Genomic DNA, 15,146 nt, shown 5'->3' with positions numbered 1-15,146 from the left:
AAAATTTGAAAATAACTGCGACATGAAGTTGGAATCAAAATCCCCGCAATTTAAGTGGAATAAACATTCTTCAGATTAGTCAGACAAAGTGCCTAGCACTTTGGGTATTCAATTATATCCTGAGCCACAAATTTGCTAGAAGGTAGAGAGAAAGATTAGACTTCTAGAACTAATGGCCTTACTCTTTTCCTTTGAAAAGTTAAATTTTTAGTGGAGGAAGACGTATGTGCATAATTTAAGCTTTCGTCATCTTGTGTGTATTCCTCGGAGAAGTTCACATCTTTTAGGCCTTGTCTCATGGAAACTGGGAAATGAGCTGCTGGAATTCAGACCCAGGATCTGGCCGGGTTCCAGAAATAAATACACATGTTGGGTGTTGAGATGGAACAATGAGAGGGTAAGAGAGTGAGTAAACTTTGGGAAATAAGGAGGCAGAAAGTACCAGACACTTCGCTGTTACTCCTTGATTTTTTGTTTGGCTTTTCATGTTCTCGCTTTCGAGTAATTACTAAGGAGTAGCAGGCCAAAGACAACAGCCACTGACCGAAGTGTAGCAGCAGGGAGGCTAGAAGAATCCGTCTTGTTCTTCAGGATAGCGTTCACAGTTGCTTAGTGGTGCTGTTGGCTCCGTGTTTGCAATTAGATAAGTTGTTGGTGCTCCCTTGAAAGAATTACTATCGCAGCTTCCCCTGCATATGTAAGTCAATGAATTTGACCTTGCAGAAGACTCTGTTGGCGTAGCGTGGGTCCTTCCAGTGGGCCAGGATGTATTGCAAATTTCTGAAGTCAAGAACTATAAAGCACTCCAGCCACCTTTCCTCTTTTTTAAAAAAATACATGTCTTTATTGATTTCAGACAGAGGAAGGGAGAGGGAGAGAGAGAGAGAAATATCAATGATGAGTCATCGATCAGCTGCCTCCTGCACACCCCACACTGGGAACCAAGCCTGCAACCTGGGCATGTGCCCTGACCGGGAATTGAACCTCGATCTCTTGGATCCTAGGCTGACGCTCAACGCTGAGCCAAGCCGGCCAGGCCCACCTTTCCTCTTAGTAAGAGAAGGGAGGACTGTGTGGTAGAAAGAAGGCAATGGATATACAACACAATATTTACACTCAGTTACTTCCTGCTGTGAGTCAGGCACTACGGTAGGTTCTTTTATTCCTTAGTTCCTAGAATGAGATTTGTTTTTATATGTGAGAAAAGAGGTTTTCCTTAGATGATGGAGCCAGGATTTAAAGCTAAGTTATTTCATGTACTCACCAACACATTTAGTTAACATATTATCTATTGAAGCCTAAAATACGACAGCAGTGGGGAAACAACAGTAAGCAAGGTCCCTGCGCCCGAAGAGGCCTGTGTGTTCTGTTTCCTTTCGCAGCGCTTGGAGCTGGCGCAGTGGCTGCCACACCACATTCCCGCACCTTTCGCTTCTGTGCCCGCTGACTTGAGCTCCAGCTGAACCATCTGCATTCCCTTCCTCAAGGACCTTATTTTGCTCCTCTCCGCCGGCTGGTTAATGGTGCCGGGAGCCACCCTCAACCTGTACTGAGCGGAGTTGGGTGAACAGCCCGCGCTCCCTCCCCGTGGACGGGTAGTTCCGAGGCGCGTCTCCACTGGCTCCTGGTCCGAAGCGCCGGCGGAGAGGCCCTGGCAGGATCACGCTGCACTTGGCCGCTTGGAGCGGCTGGATAAAGCATCTGTACGGACTGTCTCCCCTTCGCTGCCTCCTTTGCCTGCTTCCCTCTCGGTTTTCTTTGCTTCCCAGGTAAACTACTTGCATCTGAATTCTTGTCTCTGCGTCTGCTCCTGGGGAAAGCCACCCCAAGGTGACCCCCATTTGGGGAAGTCATTAAGTGAGAGCCAGAGCCTGATGTCCAAGGTAGCTCTTCGCAGAGTGTGTGGTCCTTCCATTCCCCTCTGGAATCCAAGCAGAAGGGATCCCATAGCAGCTTAGAGCTAACATTTTCTTAGGTGCTAAGACAAGGGAAACCCGTTCCTAGAGATGACGTTCTGCAGCTCTCCCTTTCAGAGGTGAGCTCGCCTTGCTCTTTTTCTCCAGTGAGTGGGTCTGTGAGTCACACTCTTTGTCATCACTTCTTTTTTCTGTCTCAGTCAAGCACCAAGAGAGGCACTCCCCCCCCTCCCCCCAGAGGAGGGTCTAGTCCCTGTTTTGGCCATAGATTGTTTTCTTCTATAGCTTCCCTAGGTTAGTGGTTAAGGAAAATGTGGCCCCGTGGGAAGAATAGGGAAAATTATATCGAATTCTTTTGGGGCTCTCTGAGCAGTTTCTTTTCTAGAATTTTATTTATGTTGTCTCTTTGCTTTCTCAATTCATACTCTACATATGGCACGAGAAGAAAAGCAAATAATGTACTGTTTTTTAGTCCAGACTATTTGACAGTATAGCATGGCGGGTATGAAGTTTGGCACCTAAGCAAGCAATAAAATATAACATAATTTCCAACCCATCCCATCTTCAAAATAGCAGAATAACTTTTCAACGCTGAAATGTGGTTTCCTTGTATAACTTGTACCACTGCCAAATTCAATACAAGAAGCTCCTTTTCTTTTGGAGCCGTTTCCCCACAGCGTGAATATTCTTTCACTCACCATGTTGTCTTTTTCCAATTTCCTTGTTTCTTGCTTGAGTTCACGGAAGACTGACAAACAGTAGCCTCATGTGACAGCCATTAGTCTGCCTTAAACCTCAACTTGATCTTGAATGGATAGAATAATGAATAGATTTTATGTAATTTAATTGCATGTCAGCTATATGAATTTGTTAGTTCAAGAGAAACTAAGCTTCTAGTCCTCTCTTTTCTTAATTCATAATTGATTATAATAAGGTAAAAGGCAATGTTCCCTCTTTTGGTTGAAGCACTTTTATAGCAGTCTGAGCTCCAAATAATGGAGCAATAAGCATATACCCCATTTAAAAAGAGAAGGCAAAGAAGATAAGTATGTGTTCTTTGTATTAATGGGAATTAACAAGCATTTTAAAAATTGTGTTTGTGTATGTGAGCACAGGGAGGGGCATTTCATCATAATGAGGGAGGTCTTGGCAAGTCAGTGTTCATTTTAACCTTAGGGCATTGATTGCTGAACACATTTATGCCCACTCTAGCTCCAGGGAGCCTGTGGCATAGAATATAGGTTCAGAAAATAGTACAGAATAAGATCATCTCCCATTTTCCCATCTCTGAAGCAGAGGAAAAGATGTGTGCTTCTTAGTCAAAATTGTTTACGCTGTCCTGTTTATGTTGTCATTTCCTGGAGATTAAAGATAAACCTTTCCATAGCTGCCGGTGGGAATGTAAAATGGTGCAGCCACTTTTGAAGAACAGGTGGCAGTTTCTTACAATGTTAAACATAGAGTTACCACATCACCCAACAATTGTAATTCTAAGTATACGCCCAGAGGGAAAGAACGCACATGTCTATGCAAAGACATACATGTTCAGAGCCGCATTCTTCACAATAGCCACACAGTGGGAAAAAGCCAAGGGCCCGTCCACTGGGCAAACAAAATATGGCATAGCCATCTAATGGAATAAAGTTAAAGGGAACTGAGTACTGATACATGTTACAAATGGATTAACCTCAAAAATATGCTCACTTAAAGAAGTCAGACACAAAGACCCCCACATATCATGTAATTCCATTTACAGGAGCTGTTCAGGAAAGACACATTTATAGAGACAGAAAGTAGATGAATCGTTGCCTAAGGCTGGGAATGGAGGGTGACTGACTATTAGTGGATCCAAAGTTTCTTTCTGAGGTGATGGAAATGTTCTGAAAGTAGGTCACAGTGATGGGTGCACAACTCTTTATTTTAAAAAACATCAAATTGTAAAGAAAAAGAACACTTATATTCTGTAATAAAAATCAGAACAAAAAAAGAGAAATAAGAATCACAAAGTAGATTATCATTCATCATTTTGAGCATTTAGTATTGATTTAATTAACTGTAATTTAAAGTAGTAGAGCAAGACAGTCAAAACGAAACATTGCAGAGTCCTAATTATTTAGAGACTCAAGACACTCTAAAAAGTTGTTTGTAAAGCAACCTAGGGAATGAGACAGAATATGCCACATTCAAAAGACCTAAGTAGTGAAATTCTGGGGTTTTCTCTAAAGTAAGCGTGCCTTCCTCATTTTCAGAACTTCAATTTCATCATCAGGATCTTCAGTCTCTATGTTTAATTCTTCCCTATATTTAATTTTGTGTATCACACGTCTTTGGAGAATTAAGATGCGGTGTCCTGGGAAAGCAAAGTGATGTAAAATATGAAAGATTTGTTACATTACTGAGGATAGAATTTCGTCCTTTAGTGGAGTTTGAGGACACAAAGGCACTTAACATTGTAACAGAAAAAAATAGTAGTGCTGCAGAAGAGGAGGGGTGCTGCCAATTGAAGTTTAAGAGATTCCGTTCATTGACATTATGGAGATTCAGTGGAGTCTCACCATTTTATGGGTTAAAAGGTGAATAAGCTGTTAAACTGGTTAGATTATAAAGGAGGCAAAGACGCATTTCAGAGTGAGGGAGAGTGAGCATTTCACAGGGGCCACCTTACACTTTGTGAAGCCGTGTGGGGACATTGGCCACCTGGGTGCAGGAGCCTCTTGACCACTGATGATGCCCTGTTACTCCCCTGGCCCGTGGTACTTGTCTTGGCTGTCCACTCTGACTCCTAATGGGTACCCTTGATGTGGGAGAAAAGGTGGTGATGGGGGGAAGAAGAGCCTATTTTTGTCCACAGAATTCCTTGTCACCCTCAATTCTAGTACCCACTGACCCAACCTTCCTCAGCTGCAAGGGATCTATAGCGAATGTTCACAAGTCTGATTGCTAACGCGCAATGGAAAGAGGTGACGGATACCTGTTGTGCGATGAACTATTCACTAGCACACCACTTTTTTCCTATTCTAGTCTGTAGCTTTCACATGCACCAAACCTACATAGAAATGTGCAGTACTTCTTGACAAAAACAGAAAAGTTTATTGAGGGGCATAAAAGAAGACCTGACCAAATGGAAAAATATAACATGTTTTGGAATGGGAAGACTAAACATTATCAAAATGTTAGTTCTCAAATTAATCTATCAGATTCCAAAAATTCCCAAGGAATGTTTTGGCAGAATAATGTAAAAATTGGTCATTTTTTTTGAGAAAATATGAAAATAATGAGTGAAAATTTTCTCTAGTAAATATTAATACTTGTTATAACGCTACAGGAATTAAAAGCATGGTTCTCCAAGGGAAATGGAAATACACGTTCACAAAAAGACTTGTACAGGAATGTTTGTAGCAGTTGCATTCATGATAGCTCCAAACTAGAAACAATCCACGTGTCTGACAGTAGGAAGTAGGTAGAGAAACGGTGCCATATCCACACAACAGAGCACTGCTCAACCCTAAGGAGGAATCAAGCCCTGGCATGTGCAACAGCGTGGGTAAACAGCCAAACACTGTGCCGAGTGAAAGAAGGCAGAACACAATAGAGTACATACTGAATTATCCCCTTTCTATAACATTTTAGAACAGGCAAAACTAACCATTGCTGAAAGAAATCGGAACAATGGCTGCCTCTGTGGTGGGGTGGTTGGGGATGGACTGAGGCACAAGGCATCTTTCTAGATGATGGAAATGTTTTATGTCTTAATAGTGTTATGGGATATCTGGATGTATGCATTTGTCAAAACTCATCAAATTGATACCTTTATATCTGTGCATTTTAATTCATATAAATTATACCTTAAATAAAGTGTGACACCTTAAAGTGTGAGGCAGGAACAAATTGACTAGCCAATGGCATCATGGAACAAAACAGAAAATGTAGAAATAGATCCACAATTTAGATAAGAATTTAGTATATGATAAAAGAGCAATTTTAATTTTTTTACAGACAGAGGAAGGGGGAGAAAGAGAGAGTCAGAGAGAGAGAGAGAGAAACATCAATGTGAGAAAAACTTCTATCATTTGTCTCACGTATGTGCCCCAACTGGGGAATAAACCCACAACCTAGGTATGTGCCCTGACCGGGAATTGAACCCACAACCTTTTGGTGTACAGGACGGCATTCCAACCAACTGAGCCACCTGGCCAGGGCTAAAAGAATAATTTTACATCAGGGGTTTGAGGGGAATTATTTAATAAAAATATGGGGACCAGGAAAGATAAAAGCTGGATCTACTTTATCCCTGACACCAAAATAAAGCCAGATAAATTAAAGATTTACATATAAAAAATGAAATAAATTTATTTCCTATATTTCTGTATTGTATGAATTCTTTTAGCAAACACACTTATAAATTTTTTTTTTATTATGGCAATATATACATAACATGAAGTTTACCATTTTAACCATTTTTAAGTGGACATTTTTTTGTGGCATTAAGTACATTCACATTGTTTTACAACGACCTTCACCATCCATCTCCAGAATTTTTATCTTCTCAAACTGAAACTCTGTACCCATTAAACAAGTCCCCATTCCTCTCCCTACAATCCCTGGTTACCTCTACCCCCAATTCTACTTTCTGTCTTTACAAATCTGAGTACTCTAGGTATTTCATATAAGTAAAATCATATAGTATTTGTCTTGTGACTGGCTTATTTCACACAGCATAATGTCCTCCAGGTCTATCCATGTTGTAGCATGTCAGAATTTCCTTTCTTTTTTAAGGCTGAATAATGTTCCATTGTATTTTGCTTATCCATGGACATGTGGGTTGTTTACACCTTTTGGCTAGTGTGAATAATGTTGCTATGAACATAGGTATACAAATATTATTCAAGTATCTTCTGTTTTGGTCTGCTTGGACTGCCATAACAAAATACTATGTGGCTTAAACAACAGAAATTTATTTTCTCACAGTTCTTAGAGACTAGAAGTCCAAGATCAAGTTTCTGGCTGATTTGGTTTCTGGTGAAAACTTTGTTCCTACCTTACAGACAGAGATGAGGTAGGGTGGGATTGGTGGTGGTGGTGGTAGGGGGGTGTTCTCTGATGTCTCTTTTTGTAAGGACACTAATTCAGACTGGTTCCTCTTATGACCCTTATGACCTCATTTAATCTAATTACTCTTACCTCCAAATACAACCATACATATAAATTTGGGGGAAAATCAATTGTCCAGTCCATTACACCTTCCTCCAATTTGGGGGGTATATATACCTAGAAGTAGAGTTGCTGGATCATATGGTAATTTTATATTTAATTTTTGAGGGACTGCCATGCTGTTTTCCACAGTGGCTGCACAATTTTACATTCCCGCCCATAGTACACAGAGGGTTCCAGTTTCCCCACTTCCTCACCAAGGCTTGTTATTTCTCTTCCCCCCACCCCCTCTTCTCCTTCTCTTTTTTCTTCTCATTGTAAGCTAATAGTGCCCTAGCTGGTTTGGCTCAGTGGCTAGAGCGTTGGCCCTCAGACTGATGGGTCCTGGGTTCAATTACGGCCAAGGGCACATGCCTGGCACATGCCTTGGCTGCAGGCTCAATCTCTGGCCCCATCCCTGGTCAGGGTGTAAGAGGCAACAAAAATGCCCTTCTAACTAGCATCCAGCAGTATCTCATTGTGGTTTACATTTCATGTCCCTATGATTAGTAATGTTGAATACCTTTTCATGTGCTTATTGGCCAATTGTACATCTTCTTTGGAGAAATGTAATTTTTAAGTTGGATTGTTTTTTTGTTTGTTTTTGCTTTGCAGTTCTTTATATATTCTGGATATTAATCCCTGATGAGATACATGATTTGCAAATATTTTTTCCATTCTGTAGGTTGCCTTTTTATGCTATTGACAGTGTCCCTTGCTGCACAAACATTTTAATTTTGATAAAGCACCCTGTTTTTTCTTTGATGCCTGTGCTTGGTGTCATATCTAAAAATTATTACTAAAGTTAATGCAATAAAATTTTTCCTTTGTGTCTTTGACACATTTTGTAGTTTTAGCTCTTACATTTCAGTCTTTCACCCATTTTGAGTTAATTTTTGTATATGGTGTAAAGTAAGAGTCCACTTCATTCTTTTGTGTGTGATATCCAGTTTTCCCAACACTATAGACAGGGGTTGGCAAAAGTAGGTTTACAGTTGTAAGTATGCAAAACAGTCTATTTTTGTATTATTTTTTATGAATTATTGCATTATATATTATTATTAACCTACTTTTCCCCACCCCTGTGTTGATAAGACTGTCTTTTCAATATTGAATGGTTTGTGCTCCCTTGTAGAAATTCATTTGACCATATATGTGAGTTATTTCTGTGCTCTCTGATCTATTCCACTGGCCTATGTGCTTGTCTGTGTGCCAGTACAACACTGTTTTGATACTATGGCTTTATAGTAGTTTTGAACTCAAGAAGTGTGAGACCTATAATTTTGTTCTTCTTTTTAAAGATTTTTTTTTTGGGCTATTTGGGGTCCCTTGAGATTTCATATGAATTTTAGGATGGAGTTTCCTATTTCTGCAGTAAATGTCATTGGGATTTTGATAAGAATTTCACTGAGTCTGTAGATCGCTTTGGATAGTGCTGGCATCTTAACAATATTAAGTCTTCCAATCCAGGAACATGGGATGCCTTTCCACTTATTTGTGTCTGTCTGAATCTTTCATCAATGTTTTGTAGTTGTCAGTGCACATGTCCTTCACCTCCTTGGTAAAGTTTATTCCTAAGCATTTTTTCCTTTTGATGTTTTTGCAAATGTCTCAATTTCCTTTCAATTGTTCATGGCTAGTGTATAGAAACACAATCAATTTTTGTATGCTGATTTTGTATCCTGAAGTTTTGATGAATTCACTTATTGGTTCTGATGGTTTTTTACGGGGAGAGGCAGGATATTGGGGTTTTCTGCTATAAAATCAAATCATCTGCAAACAAATCATTTTACTTCTTCCCTTTGAGTGTGGAAGACTTTGACTTCTGTTTCTTGCCCATTGCTCTGGCTAGAACTTTGAGTATAATGTTAAAGGGAAGTGTTAGGTCCAGCTCCCCCCTAAAAACTGTGTTAAGCTCGAGAGTAGGAATCTATTAAGCGGTCAACAGCAGGAGAGGAGGGAGGGTGGGGTGGGGATTGGAAGGGGCCTTAGGGCCGCTGCGGCTCATCTGGTCGTTTAAAACTGGCCTTTCTTTTATTCTCTTATTCCTGCTACCCCCATGGAATCCAGAAGAATAGGCATGTTTTCTCCTACACATTTGATTATAACAACGGGCCAAGATCTCTTTGAACATAACCAATAAAGAAAGAAAGCATCCGTGGCTATCAAACTGGGTAAAATAATAACATAATCTCTGGTTGGTAGTTTGAATCCTTTTAATTATAACTGTGTGGAATTGTACAGTGAGAATGCTTTGGGAGTTTTTAAAGCCAGATTTTTCAAAGACTACATTCCTCATTAGACCTTCCCCATTAAGGCATGCTTGAACGATGCTACACAGCCGAATAGTTGGGATTTTTTTCCACTCTCGTCATAGCCTGAAGACAAAGGATTCTTCCGCTTGCCAGAGTTCCCCGCAGCCTAGGTTGAGCGGCGGTGACAGCGCTTCAGCAGGGAGCTTTTATTCAAGCTTCGGTTTGCCATCGGGTGGGCCTCATTCACGAAACAGGATCAAGTTGGAGCAGTAAATGGAGAGAGAAAAATCAATGGAGGAAAAACCTGACAAAGCCAGACGTGGTGCCATGGACCCACTTTTTCTTTCATTGATGCTGAGTCATGACGCAGTCCAGGCTAAGGCACAGAAAACGTAAAATCCTCGTTGTGAAGGCGCTGCATGAGCAAATGCCAGCGTGGCACTGCCGCTGCCTTGACGTCGAGGGGAAGCAGGAAGCCTGGCATAAAGGACGGGGCCCTGCCGTTGATACCACAGCGTCCTTCTGGTGGTATCACAGCCTTGCTTGTCACTGATCTCTTCTAGCTTCAATTTCCTCATCTGTAAAATATGGATAATGTGCTGCTCCTTCCAACTCACAAGGTTCTTATGAGAATCAAAGAGGGTTAGCTCACGTTTGTTCCACCATCAAGGCATACTTATGCACTATCATTAGAATTTTTGAATTTGAATTTAGATGCTGTATGCGTATGATTCTTCTGGATTCTATGTGTACGGACTTCAGCCATTACCAACAGACAACTTTTAAATATTATTTACCCAATCAAAGTGTTGAGAACTATAGAAAATTGGCTTTAACCCCTGGCCGATTTGGCTTAGTAGTCAGAGAGTTGGCCGGTGGACTGAAGGATCCTGAGTTTGATTCCAGCCAAGGCCATGTACCTTGGTTGCAGGCTTGATCCCCAGCCCTGGTCGGGGCGCATGTGAGAGGCAACTAATCAATGTTTCTCTCTCACATCGATGTTTCTCTCTCTTTCTCTCTCTCTCTCCCCCTCCCTCTCCCTCTCCCTCTCCCTCTCCCTCTCCCTCTCCCTCTCCCTCTCCCTCTCCCTCTCCCTCTCTTTCTCTCCCTTCTACTTCCTCCAAAAAGCAATGGAAAAAATATCCTTGGATGAGGGTAAAAAAAAAGTGACTTTAGGTATAAAAATTAAAAAGCTCCCTCCATCAGCCTTCAATTCGATAAAAATAGCGTATTTGCGACTGGACATATCCGCAGGCATCTTTCCCTTTTATATAAAAGCTGGCACAGCATAGGGGTTAAGAGCACTAGCTCTAGGGCCAGAATTTTTGGACTCAAACCTGAGCTCTGTCACTTGCCAACAGTATGCCTTGGACAATTTATTTAACCACTCTGTCCCTCTATTTTCCCATTTATAAAACTGGGATAAATGGTGGTAATTACCTCATAAGATCATTGTGAGGTTTTAAAGGGTTAATAGAAGTAAAGCTCTTAAAACAGTGGTTAAAACATAGTGTTATTAGTTAATCTAGTTAACTGAAAGAGAGTTTAGGGGCAAGAAGGAGAAAGAAGGGATCAAGTAAATAACCCCTTCTCCCCAAACAAAACAAAACTGGGAAGAGTTGTCAAAAGAAGAAAAGATAGTGGGGAAGGTAGGGATCCAGGTAGAGACACAGAGGCACAAACACACCAAAGCAGACACAAGGACAAAGACACTTTCACCCCTGTGACCTTTATGTCTCTTACTACTGAAGGTTTTAAAAGCTGCACTGCACCTTTACACCGTAGACCGTAGACCATGTGTTGGTCTGCTAGGGCTGCCATAACAAAATTCCCCTGGATATTTTGCTGGATGGCTTGAACAGCAGGGATTTTTCTTACAGCTCTGGAGGCTGGAAGTCTAAGATCAAGGTGTCGGCAGGTTTGGTTTCTTCTGAGGCTTCTCTCCTTGGTTTGCAGGTGGCATCTTCTCATTGTGTTCTCACATGGCCCTTCTTCTGTGCATGCACATCCCTGATGTCTCTGTGTGTTCACATGTCCTCCTCTTTAAGACAACAGTCTATTTGGATTAAGACCCACTCTCACAGCCTTGTTTTAACTCCATCACCTTCTTAAGGCCGTTATTTCCAAATAAAGTCATACTCCGAGGTACTGGGGGTTAGGGCTTCAACATAAGAATTGGTGGTTGGCGGGGGTGGGGTGGGGGGGGGTGAGGATACAATTCAGTCCATAACAGGCTTTCTAGTCCATAGACAATGAGAAATTAGCCAAATGACCAGAATTTACTCCAGTATCATATAAAGGAGTCAAAGGCAATTGTGAGTCCAATAGTAAAATTTTCTTGAATGTCTCATGAGGTACTTATATCAATCATATGAAAGATAATCTGACTTTTATGGACAAGCTCAGACTTTTGTAGAAAAATAATAGACATTTAGCAATAAGTTTCAGTTCAATTTAAATACTTGGTCCATAATTGTTGATTTGTAAAGTAGGATATGAAGTTATATCAGTTAGGAAAATAGAATCTATGCTAGTTATTTTGGCAGAGGAAATTTAATATAGGGAATAAGCATAAAGATATTTACTACCACCTGCTTATGAGCAGTAATTTAGCATGATGTCATCAGTGAGGTAGGCACATGTGATGTTCTGTAGGATGTCAAGATAATCAACATCTCTGAGGACTAGACTATGACAGAGAGCAGAAGAGTTGACTTAGCCCTGAGGTAAGAGAGTGAAGGTATACTATTAGTAGAAAGCAAAAGACTGTGATCCTTGAGAACTATTTGAAGGGGAGAAAATTAGATCAATAGCTGTGTACCAGAGGCGAGATACTTGTGTTCATTTGCTCAAGTAAATCATCATACCTGGAACAGCAGCTTTAGTTGGCATTGCCTGATTAAGCCTACAGTAATCCACAATCATTATCTAAGATGAACACATGTGCTTCACAGGCCAAACAGGTAAGTTAAATGGGGATGTTAGGAATTGCCACACCTGTGTCTTTTAAGTCTTTGGTAGTTCTATAAATCTTGGCAATTCTCCTACGGATGTGGTATTGCTCTCAGTTTACTGTCTCAGTGGGGTGGAAAGAGCTCCAAGAGCTTCCACTTAGCCTCCTACAGTATTAGCTCTTCTGTCACATTTCAGTGTGGAGATCAGACCAGTTTCCAAGCATCATTAATTATACACTCAAGAACTAAGAAAACAACTATAGGTGAGTCCTGTAAGATAGACTTGAGCCCAAACCTCATTTATCACCTGAACACCATAAGTCTTCCTTTTTTTTTTTCTTTTTTTTTTAAATTTTATTTTTGTTTAAAATATTACAGATGTCCCTTTTTCTCCCCCATGACCCATTCCACCCCGTCCCTTCCCCCTCTCCAGTCCCTCTCCCCACCATTGTCCATGTCCATAAGTCTTCCTTTTGACTACTGACCTCAGGAGCGTTTTGGGTCCCCAGGAACTAGGGGGACCATTCAGGACCAGTATCTAGAAATTTTCAAAGATCTATAGGCTCTTTAACCTCCCTCAATAAAAAGGTCAAGGCTTCACTTAAATCTTATTAGCAAAGTTGATCGGCATCACTTGTCTATTCAAGCTCCTACCTGACGCCTGCTATGACAGGCAGTCTCTGTTCTTGGGCTCCCCAAAGCCTGGCAAGTCTTTCTCAGAATTGTACTGCAGGCCGGAGCTCTGCCTGTTCAGGCCACTTTCCCTCTCTCCCTCCTTTCACCAGAGTCAGACCTGAACTGTGGTCAGAAGGCTCTCCCCTCCTATTCATGAGCACTCACCCCTTTATCTTGCACAGGTATTTCCCCCAATACATGTCTTGCACCTCTAGTTCCATTTTGGCATTTGTTTCTCGGAGGACCTGAGCTGACCCAGAAATCAACTAATCATGTTAAAAAATCCCAAAGTCCATTGAATGATAGATTGTTGACAAATATGAAATTGCTGGGCCCTGGAAAGCATAGTTGTACATTTTCCTGAGAAGTTTTTTTGAAAATTAATTAAATGTGCCATATGTAAAAGACCTGAACAGAGTTAGTTTCTTTCCCCTAGAAAAATACCTATGCCCTAAGTGGGAAATTGTCGCTTTTGGAAAGAAAATTTCAAAGGGGATCCAGGGAAGAGATTAAATTCTGGGGATTGGGAGCAGAAACTGTGCCCTGACGTGTCAGAAATGAAAGGTGTGGGGTTCATGTGGTGCTCTCAACAGGCTCCTTGAAGAACATTTTCCCCCTTCTTTCAAGGATCAGCTAAAATTGAATTTGGCGCTGTTTGCCCTTTGTCACTGAGGCGTTCGGGTCAGACCCCTGTCTGGCCTCAGTGGGCGGTGATGGACAGCTCTGCAGAGGGCATTATCACAGCCGAAGCAGATCAACCAAAAGCAAAGTCATTTTCCCCCCTCCCACGCTGTCTGCTCCTGCAAGGTCTTCCTCTTTTATGTTCTCTTCTAACCTGCCTTGTGCATTTTTAACACAGTACAATTTATCGTTATTAGTGAGATAGTGGTTGCAGAAATGGTTGTATGAATCCAGTGTCTTCTGCCTTGTAGACAGACTTTCTCAGGAACCGAGAGCAGTGCTTGTGAGCCATGGGCACTGAGGCACACCAGCTCTACAGTATTTTTTACCTAATGTGGAAGAAGGGGCCCTGCTGTTCCTGGAAACTTTGGGCTTTCAGTCAATAATAATAATGCATTTAATCATGGGAGAGTCTAAAACATTCACCTGGTAATAGTGACAGTAAGTAAGTCCAGAATCAGCAGAAACCTTGCAAAAAAAACTAAACTAAGCTAAACTCAACTAATCTAAACTAGACTAGACTAGACTAAGCTAAGCTAAGCTAAGCTAAACTAAACTAAACTAAACTAAACACAACAGAAACCAAGTACTAAGGGCAATAAAAGAATCTCTTCTTTTGGTTTATTTAATTTTAAATTTTAGCAACCCTAAGAGACGAGGAAGGAATATGCCTGGGTTTGGGGCTGAAGATGCAATGACAATATAGGCTTAAGAGAAAGTAAAATAATGCTAAAATGGTATTTTTCTTCTCTGCTAAGAGAGTAATAAAAGGAAATTATGACTTGTTGCTTGTGGGCTTTGTGCCAGCCCTACTGCTGGATGATTTACATATATATTACCTTGGCCTTCCCCAGAACCCAGGAAGAGAAGCATGTCACCTCCATTTTACTGATGAGTAAACTGAGGCTTAGAGAAGTTAAAGTTACCCAAGCTCACAGGGCCTGTGCATGGTCTCTCTGGGACTGAAACCCGGGCCTGTCTGACTTTAAATTATGGATGAAAGATAATCATGGAAGTATAAAGCACAGAGCAATACTGGTCAGAGGGTCGAACATCTGGGGCAGCTAAGAAATGAGTCCCAGCCTAGAACAAGCAAAGGCCACGGTGCCTGGTGATCGTCCCCATGTACTTTGCGAATCCTAACGAGGGTCTCAGAGACCTTACAAATGCAGACCCTGAAACTGCATGGGGATCTTCAAGGCACTAAGTGAGGAGACGGAGGAAGCGCGGGAAGACTCGGAATGGAGACGTGTCATCCCAGCTTTCACAAACCTAGTTGCAGTTTGAGTTATTTGGATTAGCTTTGAGACATGCTGACCCTCGCTGGCACTGGCTTGAGGAAGTTACAGCCAAAATTTAGAGAAGTGTTGTGAGGCTGACTTCCAAGGAGCACACCCCACTTTCCAACAACAAATTTTAAAAATGGAAATGAGGAGTTTGGGCTTGATTTGGGCTGATTCCATTTTCTAGAAGGT

This window comes from Miniopterus natalensis, chromosome 1, assembly GCF_054644295.1.
Source record: "Miniopterus natalensis isolate mMinNat1 chromosome 1, mMinNat1.hap1, whole genome shotgun sequence".
Lineage (NCBI taxonomy): Eukaryota > Metazoa > Chordata > Mammalia > Chiroptera > Miniopteridae > Miniopterus > Miniopterus natalensis.
Note: the sequence above shows the minus strand (reverse complement) of the source record.